Below are 23,822 nucleotides of genomic sequence, written 5' to 3' on the forward strand. Positions count from 1 at the left end.
TCTTGCTTATCCATTCATTTACCATGTCAATTTGGATCCGGGTTACTACCCAATATCAATGGTAAATGTCAAAACGAATTGTCGGTTCTTTCATTTTATTATATCTCCGCTTTTGTACTTCGCGATAAAAAATTTCACCTTTTTGCGGAAAAATTTTCAAGTGCCTTATTATTGTAATAATATCTGAAATTTGCGAGTAAAAATTAGTGGAAAATTAAGAAAAAGCTGTCAAGTGTATGAATCGTATAAAACAGTCTAAAGAGAAGTGATTAAATAACGAAAATGTGATTGAAAGATGGGCGTTGATCAACCAGTAAAAAAAAAATTTAAAGTAAAGAAAACGCTCGCAACGACGATTACACTAACAGCACCAGCAGCAATAAGATACAACTAGAAAATCAAAAGCAATAAAATTGGATGCCAACGTTCTGTAGCGCTAGTCTCTACTGGCATCCAAGTACATCTGTAATAAAGACGAAGTGAAAGGCGAAATTTATTTGGCACTAAAACGTATTGAAAAAAGGACGGTGACAATAACAAGGTATGTATGTATGGCCAAATATGTGATTAAACCCTGATCCTGCTTATTAGAAAGTGCCCACGTATACGTATTGTGTATGCGATTTTTTTCAGGTGAGTTAGCAGGTTATAAGAGCAGATTTTCACTTGCATTGCACAGCTCCCGAATACATGTTCGTTAATTTTGATGCATATTTCTATTCAAGAATTCAGCTTAACTAATTTCGTATACACTTTCACGCTGCCTTCGCGAAATCTATACTGTAACGAATTTAGTGAAATTCCGCTTATTCCAAACCTGCTAACGTTCGAATCGCTAAACTGTTGAATAAATAACTCAAATATTCAATAATGCAAAATTGTCTTTATTATACTATTTTGAGAGTACTTCACAATAACACTTATACTTCGCAACCAATAGCGTGTTTAAATCACACTGCTTAGTCATGCCTCAGTTTGCGCTGCTTTTATACTCTCGGTTTCCCCCGTTCACCTTTTTCTCCTAAGGTCTAGTAATTTCGTGAACTTCATGCTTGGTTACCAACCATATACATGTATATTTGTAGTTTGTAGCCATATGCGTGTGTATATGTGAGTACTACTTCGGCTGATGATGACATGCGTTTGTGAGTATCTCTCCGCTGCCTCGTATGTATGTGTATAAATGATGATTGTTTTGTTTACGTACGTACGAGTGGCTGCTTAGTATCGGCTTAGTGATGCTAGTATCGCTTAGTGATGCTAATATTCGTCACACTGCCCTCCACCTAAGTCTGATCGTCCCGATCAGACAAATCTCTTGATCTAACCGCTGCTAGCCTCTCCAAATGAACCACCCTTCTATTTCGTGGTTTCTCAATGGTTTGTATGCGGTAGATGGTATCACTGATCCTCATCACAACTTTGTACGGGCCTTCCCAACTGCACCAAAATTTGGATGAAAGACCTTTCCGCCGGTGAGGGTTGTATAGCAGTGCCAAATCACCCTCCAGGAAACCATCCGAATTATTGTTCTTGTCGTACCTGTGTTTCATCCTAATACTCATCATGGACCGTTCCTTCACACTCTGTTGTTTGGCCAATTAACTACTTCGCAGAGCTTTATCTTGACGGATTGACTTTGCATCATCAGTATCGGGTTGCCGGTTCACAACAGTAGTGCGCCCTGGCTTGAAACCATTTTTGCATTCTTTCTGGGATAATACATCCTGGGTGATACATCCTGGTTCTTATAGCACATATTCCTTCCGTTCATGTCGATCCTGATCCATGGTCAACTAAGAAGTCCACTCCAAATATGACTTCATCAACGATCTCCGGCACAACGAATTTGTGTAGAACCATGACCTTTCCAATTAAAACTTCACATATTATTTCTCTCTGGACTTGGTTATACTCGCCAGTGAACGTACGCAACCTAGCTCCAGGTAATGGCTTTACTCTCCTGTCCACCAAATCAGATCGGATTAAGGAATGGGATGCGCCCATATCTACAGTCAGTACACGTTCTTTGCCATCCACATTTCCTTTGACTGTAAGACTGCTCGATTTCCTTCCAGTTTGCGAGATAGGTATCACCCGACATTCAATAGCTGGGGCAAGTTCTCGATCTTTACATTTTGCTCGCTCTTGCTTATGCTGTTGTTGTTGTTGTTGTAGCGATAAGGTTGCTCCCCGAAGGCTTTGGGGAGTGTTATCGATGTTATGGTCCTTTGCCGGATACAGATTCGGTACGCTCCGGTACTACAGCACCATTAAGGTGCTAGCCCGACCATCTCGGGAACGATTTATGTGGCCACATTAAACCTTCAGGCCGTCCCCTCCCTCCCCACCCCCAAGTTCCATGAGGAGAGGTTGCGCTACACACGCCTTGAATCTGGTATTAAAGTCGCCTCTTACGACAGGCATACCTACCGCGGGTAAATTCTTACCCCCTTACCCGCTGGGGGCGCTCTTGCTTATCTCCTCCAGCTTTGCGTTTACGACCAGCCAAGTTGGAACTACCAGAACCGGTGCTGTACTGACGTGCAATGTAACCTGGGTTACCGCACTTGAAACACTTCATAACTCCGGCATTTTTCTGTTGTGATCCCTTCAGTGCTTCCAAAATTGTGTCTACCCAATCTAACCTTTCGACTTCCACGCGATGAGCTTTGTATGTGGGCTGACTCAAAAGTGGCGCTGTTTCCTGAGTCAGTGAATGGGATACCGTTTCAGCAAATGTCAGCTTTGAGTTTGCGTATTTAGCTCAATTCGCTTCCACGTCCCGTATGCCATTTATAAAACTGGATTTTCACGGGTGCGTCCGCATTTGCGAGATGAGCCAATCTTTCAATATCCGAGCAAACCCCTGCAAAGTCTCATTAGTTTTTTGGTGGCGGTTTTCCAATTCTATTTGGTATATCTGGTTTCTGTGTTCGCTTCCGTATAGCCTAATCTAATCTAATCTAATCTCTAGAGCGCTCATCAATGTTTCGTGGTTGTTCCGCTCTCCCTCGGGAGTAGTCTGTAGGATTTCAGCAGCGGATCCTTTCAATGCCCCGAATGGTGCAGCAACTTTATCTTCATCACTCCAGTTGTTCACTGCTGCGGTCTTCTGAAACTGAATCTTAAAGAACTGGAAAGGAACCGCCAAAGGATAGCGTCTTTATTTTTTATAGATTTTTCCCGACCAAGGACTGTCATTTCAATGTAATCCCATTTAATTTGTTGCGTCCGTCCCACAAATTGTCTTCCTCCCAGCTGCTCCTTGCAGCGGGACTGCTTCATATTCTCTTGGTCCGGGAAGGTATCGAACCCAATCCGGCCCCGTCTCCTGACCCCGTACCTGAGAAATGGTTTTGCTGTATCTGCCGGAAACGAATCTTTTTAGGACGGTCATACTCTTGTCAGTGTGTCTCGTGTAAGGGATGGTTGCATCGGACAGGTTGTTCTGGGCTAGATCCCAAAACCAGACGTCCACCTAACTTCTATAAATCTTTTGTGGCTCCTTGCTGTTCACGCCCTAGGGCGTCCCGTAGTCTACGCCTTAGCGCCCCCACTACCTTCCAGCAGCCCCGCTGCTCAGCAAGCCACAACAAGTACCCGCTGTTGCTCGCACCCCACGGCGCCACCAACTCATACGGCTGCCCCCACTCATATCTACAATCTCCGTAGTAGAGTCGAGAGCAATGCCGAGCGTCATAGCCTTCCACAACCCAGGCGTAGTCACCCGTCACTTACTCCCAGAGTTACGACGTCTCCCCCTATGCACTTCAGAATTCTGCAGTTAAACTGTAATAGATTAACTGGGAAGATCGCGGAGATAGTTGATTTCATGAAGCGGCACAACATCCGCAGTGCGATTCAAGAGACTAAACTCACAGCAAGATCTGCAAACCCGTTCCGATTGCAGCATTTTTACAGGTCTGTAGCCTTTTCCAGTGTGTATTTTTAAGACCAGGCGAGCAAACTGGTGACGCGTAGCTCATGAGCGGCCAGCCATTTACTATGTACGTGGCTAGCAACGTTTCTTTATATTTTCAGCAAACGACTAGGATTTTGTTGCGACTTTGTACTTTAGCAACAATCTCCTCATGGAACTTGGGGTGGGGAGGGAGGAGATGGCCTGAAGGTTTAATGTGGCCACGTAAATCGTTCCCGAGATGGTGGGGTTAGCACCTTAATGGTGCTGTGTTACCGGAGCGTACCGGATCTGTATCCGGCAAAGGACCATCACATCGATAACACTCCCCAAAGCCTTCGGGGAGCAACCTTATCGCTACAACAACAACAACAACATAAATCCTTTTCCGGCATATGCAGCAGAACCACAGCCTGGGGCTAGGTTCGATACCTTCCCGGAGTAGGAGGGTATGGAGCAGTCCAGCTGCAAGGAGCTGCTCCGAGGCTGACAATTTGTGGGAGGGTCGCAACAAATTAAATGGGGTTACACTGAAATGACAGCCCTTTGTCGGGAAAAAAAATCCCGAGTCGCTCCGGTACGAAGAACCGGCTGCCTTGGGAAGCGTGCCGGGCTATTGGACATGACTTGCCTCAGTCTCGCCGTTTCGCTCAAGTATTCTATGTCCGCATAGACATTTTTCCATGAAATCCTCTTGGGTGGTTTCACCCGCAACAGATCTATATTCGTCCCAGCACTGCTCATTTTCCGCAACTTCTGCCAACTTAAGAATCTCTTTTACATGCCTTCTAAAAAGAATCAACTCCTTAATCCACCATGGTGACTTTGTTTTCCCTTTGAATCTTCTCCTCCAACTCCTCAACGGTAGTAACATCTTTAGGCTGTCCAAGTCTTCTTTATACACATTTCTGAAATTTTCTCTATGCTGAAGCTGATAATGCATGGTCTGAGAAGGATGCCCTGTCAGGGACCCTCTATTCATACCCCGATATATAGTGCTCATAGCTCAATGTGTTGTCAATCATATTGCTTGACGTTGGCCCAACATATGTAGGAACGCTACTCCTGTTAGCAACCTGTAGTATATAAAAAAAATGGATTCACCTCTACCGTTAATATCGTCCCCTCCCCATACGCTGTGATGCGCATTCGCATCCGCACGTATGACCAGCCGTCCTATGCACCCTTCTTGATCCACCAGCCTTATGCACTTTTATGGTTGTGCTAAGGTACGGTTCTTTTTCCCCTTCTATTGCTACCATTTCTAGGTATTCGGCGCTGAAGTTAGATAGAATACACGAGTATAGGTGTTTTGTAATAATGACTGCAGATCTTACCTGCTGTTCGTATTTGTGTAATACACACTGAATCCGCGAGCGCTGAGTTTAGAAAACTTTCCTCCAGATGAGAGCCATGGCTCCTGTATCAGCACCACATCAAACGAACCCTCCTCAAGTGTCAGGAGGAGCTCGCTCGACGCCACTTTACTGTGTTGGAGATTTATCTGTAACACTGCAACGCCATTGAGCTGTTTGTCTATCTCCAAATTATGCGCCACTGCACTCACGCAATACATTATTTTTGCTGTTTCCAAAGTCTGTAGGTACGTTTATCCCTCCTCTGCTCGAAGCGTCTTTGCTAGACTCGCAGCATTTATTATTTATTATTTTTATTTATTATTATTATCTATCGGACATAGTCCTCACAGATATGTAACAACTTAGATAAAAATTATCGAAATAGAAAAATATATGGTAACAATTTATAATTACAATGACATAACAAAAATGTTTGTAAAAAATTCGCTACGGCATAAATAAATACACATGTACAAACATTCATATATTAATAGAAATAGTGGAACATATTAATTGAAAAGAAAGTAATCAATAACATCAGCTTTAAAATGTTCTTTACATGAGTTAAAATCGGCATGATTGCAAACAGAGTTACATAAGGAGATCATTCTGTGAATTGGTTCATTATTTGCAAAATTCGTTCTACGCATTTGAACGTAGAAAATGTATTTGTCCCTTAGACACCTTTCAGGTGCATAGAAGGGGAAAAGAAAAAGTAGTTCCGGAGAATAGATTTTGTTGTCGTAAATGTCTTTGATAAAGAAAATACCACAAATTTTCCTTCGAATATTAAGGCACTGAATATTTAAAATTCTACATCTTAGTTCATAAGAGGGCCATACGCATCGTCAGTGTACAAATAATGTGTTGAGATGTGTTAATTGTGCGAAGGCAAAACAAAGGTTTAATCTAAGTAGCTTGTGCATAAATCATGACTGCAGAGATACTTGTTGTCAATCGTTACAAAAAAAATTAAAAATTGAATCTGAAAGGATTCAGTATTAGCAATTAACGTCTAATATAAAATGTTTGTATTTGAACATTGGCGGTATCAGGCCGCATTTCAATCTACTCGCAGCCATCTCAGTTGAAGAGCAATTTGATTTTATTTGCGTAACTGAATCCCATCATACAAATAACATACAAAACAATGAAATAGAACTCAGTGACTATAAATTAGTGAGATGTGATAGTATATCGAATCATACAGGAGGCGTACTTTTTTATGTAAGCACGCAGTGGCAATTTGAAATGATAGAAGAAATTGCAATCGGAAAAAGTATATGGTGTCTAACTATAAAAGTAACACGTAAAAATACAAATTTGACTTTGGTTGGACTGTATAGATCGCCAGACAGGCAAAACTGTCCAGAAAGGGTATTTTGTGACTTTTTCAACGAAAAAATAGATCAATTGAGTGATGTTGCTAGTGAAACGCTAATAATGGGTGATTTTAATATAGATTGGCTAGTAAACAGCGCATACAAGCAGCAAATTTTTCAAGCAGTCTCAGACAATGCGTTTACGCAAGTTGTTTCAGAACCAAAAAGAGTTACGATTACTAGCGCTACATTGATTGATTATGTAGTGACTAATATGCCTGATGTTGAAGCTAAGGTGAACATGAACTATAAAATAAGTGACCACGAATCAATTGAGATAAATCTAAAAAACCGGCAAATTAACCGTGATAAAATAAAAATTACTGTTCAAAAATTCAAATTTGATAAGGATCTTTTGATAAGACAACTGCAAGATACAAATTTTGAAAATATTATGAGGAGCAAGAGAGGTCTAAGCGACATGGCTAGTATTTTAAGTAATAAACTAAAAGAGTCCATTGATAAAATGATCACTACTAAAATGGTTACAAAAAAGAAAAAGTTTGATGGGTGCACACTGTTTCGTGTAGAACAAGCTAGCTGGACAAAATTATTTTATGAGATTTTCCGTTTCATATGCAGTCATTTATTACAACTACGTAATTTTTTTCAGCCATATTTTATTTTTTTTATTTTTTTCCAAAATTTTACTTCATATGCATACATTTGCTTATTTCATATACATAGGTCCAAAAAAATTTAAAGGACTTAAGAATATTACTTTATTGTACTTAAATTGAATGGACTACTACAAATCTCAATACTCTAAAAAATTTTAAAAATTCCGAAAGAAAAATTAAAATTTTTTATGAAAATTCGTCGAATGTTTCAAACATTTTTTAAATATAATTTAGTTTTTGTTATAGATCGTGACACATTTTCTTATGGGAAATTAGTTAAAATTAATTTGCGAAAGCGAAAATTGTAAGAATTGTCTACTTATTTATGTGAGTGACTGTACATATGTACATACATATTTTGTATTTATTTGAGTATTTATCCTGGCACTACAATTTTTACAAAATTATTTTATAGTACCAGTCAGGAATGTAAAAGTGAATTGCAATAATAATAATAACAATGTAAATAATTAAATTAATTATGTGAAAATTACTTATTACAAAAAACTTAAAAGTAAAGTATCATACAAAGTAGAAAAGACAATAGATTTAAATTAAATAAAACCTGATCGAACAAAAAGTTATGGGGTAGGTTATATTTTATAATTATGTTATTATTCGCTATCATCACTTTCATTCGATGAGTCACTTGTGGAATAGTCATGAGCATCAGCAACACTACTGTGAAAGCCTGAAACAACTGGGGTATTTTTTGACTCCTCAACATTATCGGGTGACAGTAAATTTAAGACTTCTGAAGTCAGGCATTTAAATTTTTTCTTAGGTATCTCCCAAAAAATGTTAACTAAAGGATCCGATATTATAAGCAACATATTCATAAGATCTCTATTCGTGGCTTCACGCGACTGCTTTTGTGTGTTATCGTCTCAAATCTTTGTTACGGGCTTCCTCAGAAAGTTGACCAATAGGTAAAATTGCTGATTTTATAATATCAGTACTATGCACTAAGATTTTATGAACTGTAACAGGCATATTAAACCATGGATAGAGATCTATATATAGTTTTTTAGTCTCGACCGCAAATTTTTCAAATCTTTGGTTATTTATATTGTACGCAGATGCTAATGCGCGAAGGAGAGTGTCGAATCTTTTGATGAGCGTTACATCCAATCCCGTATTCTCAGCACTAGCCTCAGAATTTTCGAACAACCTACGAGCAGTGTTGCCGTCATCGGTATTGCCGAAACCTGGTTTTGGTTTATCTACTATCAATCCAAGTACACTTTTAAATTTATTCTGGACTTCATTGGAACGTAGCTTTATACTCTCTTTATCTGCCTCATTCATAAGCTGCCATTTTTTTACTTCGAGGCGATAACTTATGTGAAGCAAGCATTCAAAGCATCTTATCCATGCATGGAGAGTAGACAAACCAAAACCAAGATTATCTAGGTTAGGCTTAAAGTCCAGTAACTCATTATTCATATCTTTTGGAGTGGCACCACAAATATAACACTTTTTGCGGAAGAAGTTTCAGTCAAAGCATTGCAAACTTTTCTGTCAATCATTGTAAGAAGCATATTGTGATTTACGGAAACTTTGTATTCTTCGAGCATGTACTTTGTTGGCAACAACGCACTTATCTCCTCTAAAACTTTGTTCGTTTCAAAAAGAATAAAATCTTTTGTTTCTTTAGAAAAAATATATTTAATTGGTAGAAGAAGGTCGAGGATTCTGCCAAACAATGTTACCTTTTTCATCCTGTAATGGAAGAGGAACGAAAGAAAATATAAACAAAAACTCATCAGTGTCAGAACTGCATGTAAACTTTTGCTTATATGTGCTATGGCCAGAGCTTCCATCGCAACCCCACTTGCTGATTAAAGTATACGTCAAGTTTGTAGGTAATAAACTTACAAAAACTTCTTGATTTGCTAAAACTAAACGGTCAACAGTTTTATCTAATACGGACTGGACTTTAATTTCCGCACGTGTTTCACCCACATCAATTTCATTTGGATAGTATTCTGCCTTAGCTTTTCTTAGACTATAAAATGATGGATAAACCTTATGGCCTGCCTTGATGCTCCACTTCCAAGTCGTTTTGTACCCATGAGTCGTCGACTTGCTATCTACGTAGTATGCTAAAGCTTCTACATTGCTCAATTATCTTGCATCTGGATCACATCTCATCTTTTTGCCGGATATTTGAGTGGTTTCCTGTGATTTTTTTCTAATGTTAGCAACATTTCTGTTGCCGGACATACACGTTGATACTTCTGCCGCATAAAGTAACTCACCAGGACTTTTAGATTGCAAGAGGTCATCCACTCGACGCCGTTTGGATTTTTCACTGCAGCTAACAAGTCCTTTCGTTTTCCGGGGTCGGGGTTAGCTGAAGAAGTGGTTGGTTAGTCTGATGGCAACTTTGAATCCACCGTTATTGTAAATGTGAAGTCTGGACTCGAAAGCCACTCCGAGTTTTTATTCAAACATCGCTCCTTATGTCTTCCAGAAGTGTTCCACTTTTGATCCAGCTTCGACGAATATGCCGATATTTGTAAGCTTAAACTTTTTATCGAATACTCGGCTGCTTCGCTTAAATCGTACTTAAGTTCAACAAAACTCAATAATTCTTTATATCTGGTTTCCTTCGAATGTTGAACCCAAATGTGAAAAAACTCCGTTCTTGGTACGGTTATAACTAAACTGCTTTGTGTTGTTGATTTTCCGACAGGGTGAATAGCTGATGATTGTTGTGCTGCCATCTTAAGTGTCGTTGATCGTTCTGATTTGTTATCAGTTGTGCAGTATTTATATTACATTCAGGTATTGGCGTAGATGCTACCAAATGGGGTTGTTTTGTGTAGCGTTCCTGTGTGGTTATACCTGCATTAGGATTGTTTTGTATGTACCTGTTTTTATACCTTGGTGACTGGTGCGGTAGGTTGTTGCAGGTTGAAGTCAGTGATCTTCGCCTTTTTGCTTTTGGTGTGCTCTGGTTGCCACTTTGGCCGCGTACCTAAAATTTAACTACTCATCTCAGTTTAAGTTCTCATCGTGACTGTGAGTGTGTTGGTTTTGCCGTTTGTAGATCAGCTTTAAAGGTTCAAATATCTCGTCGGAGCTGGTACGTTCATACATCCTATTTTATATGTGGAGATAACAAAATCTAAAAAAAAAAAAAAATTTAAAATAGATGTGCAAAGAATTCGCAATGGTTTTTTCTTTCTACTATTAGAGAATACTACGACTATAACATATGTAATTTTTAGACCGGATGTCCGCGGATGTATGTAACTTTTTTGTCCCTAAAGTTAAAAGTATAGAGAAAAAATACCTTTTCTTATTAATAACGGAATGTTAAATATATTGAAAATACTCTAATTGCGAAAGAATTACTATTATAAAATTTTACTTACCTTCGGGCTTAGAATGCATCAAAAAAATTATATAAAAGTGTTCACTTAAAAGAAATATGAAACAAAAATTTTGCAAATTAATCAATGCATTTTATGGTCACTCCTGCCTTCTTACTTCAATTACTCAATATATATGAGCAAAAATATCAAAAAAAAAAAGCAGAAATCCCGTTATTTTTTAGTTTTCTTTCATTTCTCATTACACTTTTCTTGGAATAAGAACTTTGTTTTTGTCCAGCTAGCTTGTTCTACACGAAACACTGTGGGGTGGTTTGGGAACAATCTACGCAAAATGAAGCATACTAAAATACAATTATACAAGTTAGCCAGGTGGAGCAATTCGTGTGCGGATTGGCAAAATTATAAAGATTATAGAAACTACTATACTAAGGAGCTCCAAAGTGCGCGAAACAAATATATATCTAATAAAATTGATACTTCAAAAGAGCAAAAAGCAATGTGTAGAACAATAAAGCAACTCGTATTAAACGAAGAGAGAACTGAAATAGGCAAAATAATTGTGAAAGGCCATGAACTAAAAAATAAAGTGGAAATAGCTAATGAGCTTAATACATTTTTTATAGAAAGTGTTGAAGAGCTCAACAGAGATATTCATATACTAACTGTCATATACTAACTATGTTAAGCCATCTGGAACGCAATTTTAATTTAAAACATTGGACTTAAACGATCTCTTTAGCGTTATTAAAGTCATGAACAATAAAAAAGATTACAACCGCGTCTCGACAAAAATTATACTGTGCGCCTTCGAAATAATAGGACCAACCCTCCTGAAAATTATTAATAATTCTTTAAAGAGTGGTGAATTTCCCAGCAACTGGAAAATGTCCATGGTGGTACCAGTGGAAAAAGTAAAAAACGCGGTGAATCCAGAAGAGTTTCGACCAATTAATATGTTAATGACCGAGAGTAAAATACTTGAGAAAGTGGTACACAAGCAATTGGAAGCCTATATGGAGAAGAATCAACTGATATCCGAAAACCAATCAGGATTCCGGCAGCGACATAGCTGTGAGACAGCGTTAAATTTAGTAATTTCTAACTGGAAATCAGAAATGAATGAGGGAAAATGCATAGCTGCTGTATTTCTGGACTTCAAGCGAGCATTCGAAACAATTGACAGATGTATTTTGGTAGAGAAAATGAGAAGGTATGGAATTGATGGAGTCGAAAATCAGTGGTTCGAAAGCTACTTGAGTAACAGATGGCAACGCACGAAAGTCGCAGAAAGCATCTCAGAGCCTGCACAAATAACACTAGGCGTACCACAAGGTGAAGTGCTTGGTACTCTTCTGTTCCTAATATATATTAATGATATGCAAAATATACTACAAGGAGTTGAAATCTGTCAATTTGCAGATGATACACTACTATATACTACAGGAAATTCATGTCAGGAGTGTATTGCTAGGTTGAACTATAACTTAAAATTTATCTATAACTATATTAGTATGAACAAGCTAAAACTCAACGTTAAAAAACGAAAGCAATTGTAATCAACGGCGAATCGGAAGATAATATTATAGTTAATGATGAAATAATAGATAAAGTTGACGAAGTTAAATATCTAGGCATTGTCATCGACAAAAAATTAAATTTCGATAAGCATATAGATTATATCTGCAGCAAAATCTCGAAAAAAAATTGGATTTTTCCGAAGAATTCGCAAAAATATACCTATCAACAGCGCAGCAAAGATATTTAATGTAATGATCAAGCCACATTTTGAATACTGTTCGACTATTTTATTCCTGGGATCCACACAGATCAAAAACAGGCTGCAAAAACTACAAAACAAAGGGATGCGGTGCATACTATTATGTAATAGGCTGACACCAATCACATATATGTTAGAAACTCTGAAATGGTTAAATATCAATCAAAGAACAATTATGAACGTACTTCTTTTTCGTTTAAAATGAAATATCACCTACTACCAAAGTACTTAACGAGCCAAATAGCATATGTAGGAGATGTGCAACCCTACGGCTTAAGGAACAAGAATGATTTTAGAATTAAATTTTATAAATCCAATAAGGCACAAAATATTTTAATGTATAAAGGCCTAAAACTTTTTAATGAATTGCCAAGCAATATTAAAAAGGAAAGAAATATTAATGTATTCAAAAGACTGATAATATATCATATTAGAGAACATTATAGCTCACAATGAGCCAAATAGCTATTGCTAAGATTACCGATTTTGTACTACTAAACTGCACTTGAAAGTTTTAAATAGCTACGGCTAAATAAAGAAGCTAATAATAATAATAATAATAAAAGATGGCATCGATTCAAAAGTGAACATTCGTCGAAGGGCGAATTTAGTGAATCTCCTTTGAACTCTTTCCCGGCTGGAATGTGTGACAAATTCTGAGTGCAAAATGATGCAGGCATATTCCAAAATGGATCTTACAAGGCTAATGTAAAGACTTTTTTAGCGTTAGCGGATCAAAAAAGTATTTGGAATTACGTTTGAGAAAGTCGAGTTTTGAATTAGCAGCACTGATTATGTACTCCCTATGAAAGTCGAATCTAAGCTTCGAGTCTAAGTATACTCCTAAATCCTTAACAGTAGTTGTACGATTGAATGAGTCGCTATCGTTAAAGTAATAGCTGTTCATTATGCATGCGGTTCCCCGAGTGAGTGTGATAATATTGTCACGCATATTAGCATCACTAAGCTATACCATCACTAAGGCGATGCTAAGGCCATGCTGAGCGATATTTACGTCAATAATCAAATCATGTATATACATATAAAAGGCAGCATAGAGATGTCACACACAGATGCATTTACTTATACGCCTATGTGTGCGCGAGAGACTGTAAACTACAAACATTCACATCAATAATTCAATCATTATGTATCTACATAAACGAATAAATAATTGCGTCTACACATATGTACCATGTACGTATACGAGCAGCGGAGAGTCAATGCGCAAACACATGCATATAAATGCAATGAGAAAAACTATAAAATTGTGCAATTGTAGTTACAGCTGAGATGTTTGAGAGCTAATGGACTAGTAGATTCTGGAAGCGCCTAGAAGATGCGAATGTTAAAATCAAAGAGTATAAAAGGCGACAGATGTAGAGGCGCTGGAATTCAGTTTGATTTGAGTTGTCAAGCAGTTTCGATTAAGACGATATCTAGCGAGCAATAGCAGTATTATTTTGAAAGAGTTTCATTTGAGCTATCAATCAGTTTGGTTATTAAGCAAGCTAATCGTTGCAAAGTATAAGTGTATTGTGAAGTACTTCAATAAAGGCCATTTTTCCATTATTCAATATTGGAGTTATTTATTCAACAGTTTAGTGATACGAACTTAGAAAAAGGGCAAATAAGAGGATTTGCAAGTAAATTCGTTACAATTGGTGTCAGAAGAGGAATTGTTGAATAAATTCCAGAGGACAACAAGGACATGGCAAAGTTAAGTGAATTGAAGATCCCGCAACTGAAGAAGGAGTTGGAGAGCCGTGGATTGAATACAAGCGGCGTTAAACTCGAACTTCAGGCACGACTACGAGAGGCAATGGAATTAGAAGGAATTGATGTGGAAGAGTATGTCTTTAATCTTGATGGCGAGGAGACAACAAAAATTGAAGAGAAAAACGAAACATCGCAGACAATTACCGCACAGACTTGAACATGATATTGGCTGCAATAACTGCTCAAACATCGACAGTAACATCCAAGATGGAAGCGCAAGAGGCACGTATAACAGAAATGTCATCACAAATATCCACAAATATGGCATCCCAACTGGAATCGCAAGAGACAGGCATAACATCCAAGATGGAAACTCAGCTGGAATCGCAGGAGAACCGTATAACAGCGAAGATTGAAGCACAGGAGGCACGTATTTCAGAAATGTCATCGCAAATGTCATCTCTGGAAGAGCAGAAGACATATATGGCATCGCAGCTGGAATCACATGAGACACGTATTTCAGAAATGTCGACACAGATTACATCAAAGATGGAAACACAACTGAAAGATCAAGAGGCGCGTATATCATCAAAACTCGAAGCGCGTATGGACGAGAAAATAACGCAGTTTGAAGAAAAATTCGAGGCAGAGGTGGATGCGTTGAGAGGTCGTATACAGGAATTGCAACTTAATCGGCCGGCTGCTTCAGCGAGTAATACGAAGGTAAAAACTCCATTTTTTGACGGTTCTGTTCCTTTCCAGGTCTTCAAGCTACAGTTTGGAATGCGGAAGATAAAGTTGCTGCACTGTTCGTGGCATTGAAGGGACCAGCAGCGGAAATCCTACAGACGATTCCCGAAGGAGAGCGGAACAATTATGAAGCATTGATGACTGCTGTGAAACGACGTTATGGAAGCGAGCATAGAAAACAGATATTCCAAATTGAGTTGCAAAACCGCTACCAAAAAGCAAATGAGACATTGCAGGAGTTTGCTTCAGATATTGAAAGATTGGCTCATCTTGCAAATGCGGACGCACCCGTGGAATACACTGAAAGGGTAAAAATCCAGAGTTTCATAAATGGCATACGAGATGTGGAAACGAAGCGGGCTACACATGCGAATCCAAAACTAACATTTGCTGAAACGGTATCGCATGCACTGACTCAGGAAATAGCCTCACTTTTGAGTAAGCCAGCGTACAAAGCTCATCGCGTGGATGTGGAAAGGTCAGACTGGGTAGACGCAATTTTGGAAGCATTGAAGGGTACGCAGCAGAAGAATAATGATGCAGTCAAATGCTTTAAGTGTGGGAAGCCAGGCCATATTGCGCGTTATTGCAACACCAACCCTAACAGTTCCAACAATGTGGGTGGTCGTAAACGCAGAGCAGAAGGTGATGAGCAAATCTCCAAGACCACGCAATCGTTAAACTAAATCGAGTCAGCCGCAAGGGGCGACAGCTGGCTCCCGCAATTGAATGCCCCATAATCTCTATCTCGCAGATTGGAAGAAGATCGAGCAATCTTACTGTTGGAGGACATGTGGACGGAAAGGAACGTTTACTGACTGTAGATACGGGTACATCTCATTCCATCATTCGAGCGGATTTAGTCAACAAAAAGATAAGACCATTGCTTGGAGCAAGATTACGTACAGCCACGGGAGAGGACACCCAGGTAATTGGAGAAGTAGAATGTGAAGTAGCAATTGGAAACGTCACGGTACTACACAATTTTATAGTGGCAGATATTGTTGATGAAATCATAATTGGAGTGGACTTCTTAATCAACCACGGCATCAAGATCGACATGCAAAGTAAGACGATGCGATATAAGAACATGGATGTACCACTTAATTTCGGCTACAAGAGAGGCTACAGCAGTAAACGAGTACTGGTGAAAGAGAGTCAGCAAATACCACCAAAATCCGAAGCAGTCATCGGAGCAAAGGTTGATGGAGATTGTGGGACAAACAAATTGTGGGTTGTCGAAGCAGCAAACAAAGCAGCACCGAACATACTTGTAGCAAAACCCTGGCTATGACAAAACAAGATGGACGTATTCCGGTAAGAGTACTCAATGAGTTCAAGTCACCACTCAAACTGACCAAAGGAGCTATTTTGAGAAGATGCCAAAAGGCTGAAGTAATTATTAACTGTGAACAGCTCCAGGAACACGTTTCATCTAGTAACACTGATCTTTCAAATGACATCACGGAATGGACGGAGGGGTTAGAGGAAGATTATCAGAGTAAGGCAAAGCAACTGCTCCTAAAGTACGCAAATATATTTGACCAGGATGGTTCCAAAACAGGCCGCACCAATGTTGTGAAACATCAAATTGACACTGGAGACGCGAGGCCGATACGTCAAGCTCCACGTAGTGTTCCACTGGCGAAGCGGGAAGTGGTGAGTCAAATTATACAAGAAATGAGCGACAGCGGCGTCATCGGACCATCAGCTAGTCCCTGGAGCTCACCGGTAGTACTTGTAAAGAAAAAGGATGGAAAAATGAGGTTTTACGTGGACTACCGGAAGTTGAATGACGTTACGAAAAAGGATAGCTACCCATTGCCAAGAATTGACGACACTCTGGACTCGCTCTCTGGCACGAAATGGTTTTCCACACTGGACTTGAAAAGCGGCTACTGGCAAGTGGAGGTGAAGGAGGAAGACAAAGAGAAAACAGCCTTCAGCGTCGGAGATGGTCTTTGGCAATTTACAGTAATGCCCTTTGGACTATGTAATGCACCAGCTACTTTCGAGAGACTCATGGATCAGGTATTGAAAGGACTACATTGGAAAACATGCTTGGTGTACCTGGACGACATCATCGTATTGGGCAAGAACTTTGATGAACATCTTAAAAACTTGGATGAAGTTTTCCAGAGAATAGCTGGCGCTGGTCTGAAGTTAAGTCCCAAAAAGTGTGCGCTGTTTAAAAAGGAAGTAAATTATTTGGGTCACAAGGTAACGACAGAAGGTATCCGTACAGCGAATGAAAAGATAGAGGCAGTAAAGGATTGACCAAGACCACAGGATCTGCATGAATTGAGAAGTTTCCTTGGGCTGTGCACATATTACCGCCGATTTGTACCAAATTTTGCCAGCGTAGCCCATAGTCTCCACGAGCTAACAAGAAAAAATAAAGCTTTTGAATGAAAGAAGGGGCAAGAAATAACTTTCCAAACATTAAAAGAGCGTTTGTGCACTGCCCCAATGTTGGCATATCCGATTCCAGGAGCAACATTTATTCTAGATACAGATGCGAGTGGATATGCTATAGGAGGCGTTTTATCACAACTGGTCGATGGACAGGAGAAGGTAGTTGCATATTACAGCCGTTCGATTGGGAAACCAGAGAGGAACTACTGTGTTACGCGGAGAGAGCTGTTGGCATTGGTAGAGTGCATTAAACATTTTCACAAATACCTCTACGGCCAGCGATTCCGTGTCAGGACAGATCACGCAGCGTTGAAATGGCTTCTGCAGTTCCGTAATCCCGAAGGACAATTGGCACGTTGGATCGAGCGACTACAAAGCTATGACTTTTCCATTGGGCATCGAAAAGGTAGTACCCATGGAAATGCCGATGCAATGTCACGAAGGCTATGTAGTTTGGAATGCAAGCACTGTACAAAGGCCGAGGCTAAAGAAGACATTATAGATGTCCGGCTAATGACTATAACGTGTACGGATGAATGGGACAAGGAACAACTAAGAAAGTGTCAGCTAGAAGATACAGATATGTCACATGTTATGCAAGGTATGCAAGGGCTCGAACGAAACGAAAGACCAAGCAGATAGTAGATGTCAGCAGAGTGTCCCATTGCGAAGTCATATTGGGCGCAGTGGAACAGATTAGAATTGATATCCGGTTGCTTGCATCGAGTATGGGAGAGTGAGGATGGTCAATGCAAGAAGAAACTGATAGTTGTTCCCAGAAAGAGGATCCCTGACGTGCTCAGCGAGCTGCACAATGGTCCAAGTGGAGGTCATCTTGGAATCACGAAGACACTCGACGGTTGGTTGCCGTCAGTCGGTCACCGAGTGGATTGCCAATTGCGAGGTATGCAACAGAGCGAAAGGGCCCAAAACCCGAAGTCATGGCCAGATGAAGCAGTATATTTCAGGTGCACCATTTGAAAGGATCGCCGTGGATGTCGCAGGTCCATTTCCTACTAGCAACCGCGGAAACAAATACGTACTGGTGGTTATGGATTATTTCAGTAAATGGCCAGAGGTATACCCAATCCCAAACCAAGAAGCAGAAACAGTAGCAGAAGTGGTTAAAAACGAATGGGCTGCAAGGTATGGTGTACCAATGGAGTTACATTCTGACCAAGGCAGGAATTTTGAATCAGCTGTGTTCCAAGAAATGTGCAAGAAGTTGGGCATTCGAAAAACACGGACAACTGCATTGCATCCTCAGTCCGATGGTATGGTGGAACGTTTCAATAGAACATTGGAGGAGCATTTAAGGAAAGTAGTCGACAAGTACCATAAGGACTGGGATACACACATATCATTATTCTTGATGGCCTACCGATCGGCAGTACATGACACAACGGGCCAAACTCCCGTAAAGGTAATTTTTGGCAATGACCGACTGCCAGCTGATTTGAAGTATGGGATAGATGCCGATGCGGAGAGGTATGTCAAGAAATCCACTGGTGTTTTGGAAGAAGAGCTGAGAGAGATACACGATCTGGTAAGGCAACGAGCAAAGATTATGAGTAACAAGATGAAAGCGAGGTACGATAAAGCAATTAATTCGGAAGGGTTTCAGGAAGGAGATTTGGTGCTGCTATACAACCCACAACGAAAAAAAGGTTTGTCCCCGAAATTGCAGTGTAACTGGGAAGGCCCATACAAAGTTGTAAAACGGATCAACGATGTAGTGTGCCGCATACAAACCACTACCAAACCACGAACCAAAATGAAAGTGGTTCATTTGGAGAGATTAGCAGCGTTTAGATCGAGAGATTTGTCTGATCGGGACGATCAGACTTAGGTGGAGGGCAGTGTCACGGATATTAGCAACACTAAGCTATACCATCACTAAGGCGATGCTAAGGCCATGCTGAGCGATATTTACGTCTATAATCAAATCATGTATACACATATAAAAGGCAGCATAGAGATGTCACACACAGATGCATTTACTTATACGCCTATGTTTGCGCGAGAGACTGTAAACTACAAACATTCACATCAATAATTCAATCATTATGTATCTACATAAACGAATAAATAATTGCGTCTACACATATGTACCATGTACGTATACGAGCAGCGGAGAGTCAATGCGCAAACACATGCATATATCTGAGATACTCCTATAAGTATGCAATGAGAAAAACTAGAAAAACTATAAAATTGTGCAATTGTAGTTACAGCTGAGATGTTTGAGAGCTAATGGACTAGTAGATTCTGGAAGCGCCTAGAAGATGCGAATGTTAAAATCAAAGAGTATAAAAGGCGACAGATGTAGAGGCGCTGGAATTCAGTTTGATTTGAGTTGTCAAGCAGTTTCGATTAAGACGATATCTAGCGAGCAATAGCAGTATTATTTTGAAAGAGTTTCATTTGAGCTATCAATCAGTTTGGTTATTAAGCAAGCTAATCGTTGCAAAGTATAAGTGTATTGTGAAGTACTTCAATAAAGGCCATTTTTCCATTATTCAATATTGGAGTTATTTATTCAACAGTTTAGTGATACGAACTTAGAAAAAGGGCAAATAAGAGGATTTGCAAGTAAATTCGTTACAATATTACACTTGGAGAAGTTCAAGAAAAGACCGTTACTATTAGACCATTTTATTAATTCCAAGATGTCTTGCTGTAGCTCTATGCAGTCGCTAATGTGTTTAACTCTGTAATAAAGTTTTAGATCATCGGATGTAAAGGGCCCTGATGAGTACCTTGTGGTACTCCTGATGTAACGATTATAGGCTTGGAGAGATTGCTGCCAATCTTTACTATTAATTTCCTGTTTTGGAGATACGACTCAATGATTGATGATGATTATGATTGATACTGTCGAAAGCTTTTACGAAATCAGTGTACAGTGTCCACTTGTTCACCGTCCTCAATCGCATTAACCACAAAATTAACAAATATTGTGAGATTTGTGTTGATGGATCTCCCTGGATAAAAACCATCCTGTTGAGGGACAATATAGTTTTTAAAAACTGCAAATAGCTGGTCATTTACAATTTTGTCCAGCAGATTTGGGATGATGGATAGCTTAGCAATGGGTCGATAGTTGTCTACCTTGTTTCGAGGGCCAGACTTATAAATTGGCGATACGAATGCCACTTTCCATTCGTCAATGAAATTACCACATTCAAGGGACTTGTTAAAGATTTTAGTAAGAGGCGAATAAAGTGAAACCGCACAAATGCGATAATTCATTGCCAAAGACGGATAAAGCGATGAAACTTGGCAGGTGGGTTGACCTTATGACGCAGAATAGAAAACTAGTAAAATTTTGGACAACGGGCGTGGCACCACCCGCTTTTAAAAGAAGGTAATTTAAAAGTTTTGCAAGCTGTAATTTGGCAGTCATTGAAGATATCATGATGAAATTTGGCAGGAACGTTACTACTATGAAGAACACGCCCACTTTAAAAAAAATTTTGTTTAAAAGTAAAATTTTAACAAAAAATTTAATATTTTTACTGTATATAAGTAAATTATGTCAACATTCAACTCCAGTAATGATATGGTGCAACAAAATACAAAAATAAAATAAAATTTCAAAATGGGCGTGGCTCCGCCCTTTTTCGTTTAGTTTGTCTAGAATACTTTTAATGCCATAAGTCGAACAAAAATTTACCAATCCTTCTGAAATTTGGTAGGGGCATAGATTCTATGACGGTAACTGTTTTCTGTGAAAATGGGCGAAATCGGTTGAAGCCACGCCCAGTTTTTATACACAGTCGTCCGTCTGTCCTTCCGCTCGGCCGTTAACACGATAACTTGCGCAAAACCCTATATGTCTTTACTAAACTTAGTTCACGTACTTATGTGAACTCACTTTATCTTGGTACAAAAACCACCTACCATATTAAGTAGAAGAAAATGAAAAAGTTATGCAGGGCGAAATAAAGAACCCTTGAAATCTTGGCAGGTATTACATATATAAATAAATTAGCGGTATCCAACAGATGATGTTCTGGGTCACCCTGGTCCACATTTTGGTCGATATCTGGAAAACGCCTTCACATATACAACTACCACCACTCCCTTTTAAAGCTCTCATTAATACCTTTAATTTGATACCAATATCGTACAAACACATTCTATAGTCACCCCTGGTCCACCTTTATGGCGATATCTCGAAAAGGCGTCCACCTATAGAACTAAGGCCAACTCCCTTTTAAAATACTCATTAACACCTTTCATTTTATACCCATATCGTACAAATACATTCTAGAGTCACCCCTGGCCCACCTTTATGGCGATATCTCGAAAAGGCGTCCACCTATAGACCCTAGGCCTACTTCCTTTTAAAATGCTCACTAACACCTTCCATTTGACACCCATGTCATACAAACACATTCCAGGGTTACCCTAGGCTCATTTTCCTGCATGGTGATTTTCCCTTATTTTGTCTCCAAAGCTCTCAGCTGAGTATGTAATGTTCGGTTACACCCGAACTTAGCCTTCCTTACTTGTTATTAATTGTTTATATATATGTGTTTTTGTAAACATAAAAATTGCATAAGTTGATGTTTTAAAAGGAAGTAGTGATGTTATGAAATGTGTATCTAATTAATAATTATTTGCATCAATTAAGAATTGTTTCATTAAATTAACATTGCCAAAAATAACGATATTTCGATGGAAATCAAAACTTAAAAAAAGAAAGCAAAATAAGAGGTATTTATGTATATTCATTATCTAAACGTTGGTTTAGTAATTATAGAAAATTTGCATGTGCTTTCAATAAAGTTAATGTTTCGAATGAAACGTCCGACAAAGACTGACGCCTTGGAGCATTTATAATTACTGCAAAGGAAAATAGTCGCTCAACAGGATCTGTTAAAGGCGTGTTGAAGAGTTTTGCAGTTTCATTCAACGCACTTCGTGTTTTCCAAATGTCCATGCTAGTATATGAATCACCCAGATAGCTATACAGCTCATTTTGTTCCAAATTTTTCAGCCCACCCTTTTGTTGGAGAACATTGCCCCACACTGGCGATGATATGAAACCAATATTACAAAAATAAAGCGAACAATATGATAAACTTTGATTACAAAACAATCAGTGCATAGCCATAACATAATCCAAAATAGTGGATATATTAATTTTGTATACACAACAAAATTGGCTTGACTTAAGGATGAAACATAGATGATCGTTAATATTTTATATAATGAGTGTAGCAAATTATGTACGTGTATGTACTTACCGGAGAATATGTTTAGATCAACGCGCATATACCATTCGCCCTATATGTTGCATGTATATATTTGCCTCGATAAGCGGTTACGATTTAATATTGCATCCTAAAATGTACTTGTATGTAGTGATTATTCCGTGCATGCAACAAATAAGAACTTTACTTTCAACAAAGCGGAAAAATAATCAAAAGTAATAAAAAAAAAAATCAAACAAAAACAAAAATAATCGAAGATAATCGAAAAAATTAAAAATAATCAAAAGTAATCACAAAAGCCTTTTTTGATTACTTTTGACTATTTTTGATTTTTTTTGATTTTTTTCAATAATCGTAAAAAATTATGATTTTTTTTGATTATTTTTTTAATTAATTGAGAAGTAATCATTAAAAATAAAAAATAATGGCAAGTAATCATTAAATGGCGTTTAAGGAAAATAATCGATGGAACCGCTAATCATTATCATTAGTAACCATTATTAAAAGGTCTGGTAGAAACTGCTAGATTCCAGGAAATGGGCACAACGTAAATATTTTGATATATTTGGCATTTTCAGCAGAATATTTTCATGTGATTTGTTTATATATTTGCACAGTTAATTGGTGCTATTGAATGGAAGTAGAAACTTCTAGATTTCAGGAAATGGGCACAACGTAAATATTTTGATATATTTGGCTTTTTAACAGAAAATTTCCATGTGACTTGTTTATATTTGCACATTTTAATTGTGCTATTGAATTGAGAAAGGCTATGTGATATCTTACTCAACAGATTGTCGTTTGTTTATATATTTGCACAGTTAATTTGTGCTATTGAATTGAGAAGGGCTATGTGATATGTGCACCATAAGTAGAAACTTCTAGATTTCAGGAAATGGGCACAACGTAAATATTGATATATTTGGCTTTTTCAACAGAAAATATCAATGTGATTTGTTTATATATTTGCACAGTTTAATTGTCCTATTGAATTGAGAAAGGCTATGTTATATCTTTCTCAACACATTGTCATTTGTTTACATATTTGCACAATTAATTTGTGCTATTGAATTGAGAAGGGCTGTGTGATATGTGCACCATAAGTAGAAACTTCTAGATTTCAGGAAATGGGCACAACGTAAATATTGATATATTTGGCTTTTTCAACAGAAAATTTCCATGTGATTTGTTTATATATTTGCACAGTTTAATTGTCCTATTGAATTGAGAAAGGCTATGTGATATCTTTCTCAACAGATTGTCATTTGTTTACATATTTGCACAATTAATTTGTGCTATTGAATTGAGAAGGG

General features: G+C 38.5%; 1 protein-coding gene across 1 annotated transcript in view; it reads left to right on the plus strand.

Annotated features, from left to right (window-relative positions):
* The first annotated feature begins 98 nt into the window (after positions 1–98).
* The window catches only part of Dlg5 (Discs large 5), a 74,035-nt gene continuing 50,311 nt past the window's right edge, over positions 99–23,822 (plus strand). Inside the window, exon 1 of the mRNA XM_067768773.1 lies at positions 99–541. The gene's annotated coding sequence lies outside the window, so the exon portion shown is untranslated. The remainder of the gene's footprint in view (positions 542–23,822) is intronic.

Source organism: Eurosta solidaginis, chromosome 2, assembly GCF_040869045.1.
Source record: "Eurosta solidaginis isolate ZX-2024a chromosome 2, ASM4086904v1, whole genome shotgun sequence".
In the NCBI taxonomy this organism is placed as follows: domain Eukaryota; kingdom Metazoa; phylum Arthropoda; class Insecta; order Diptera; family Tephritidae; genus Eurosta; species Eurosta solidaginis.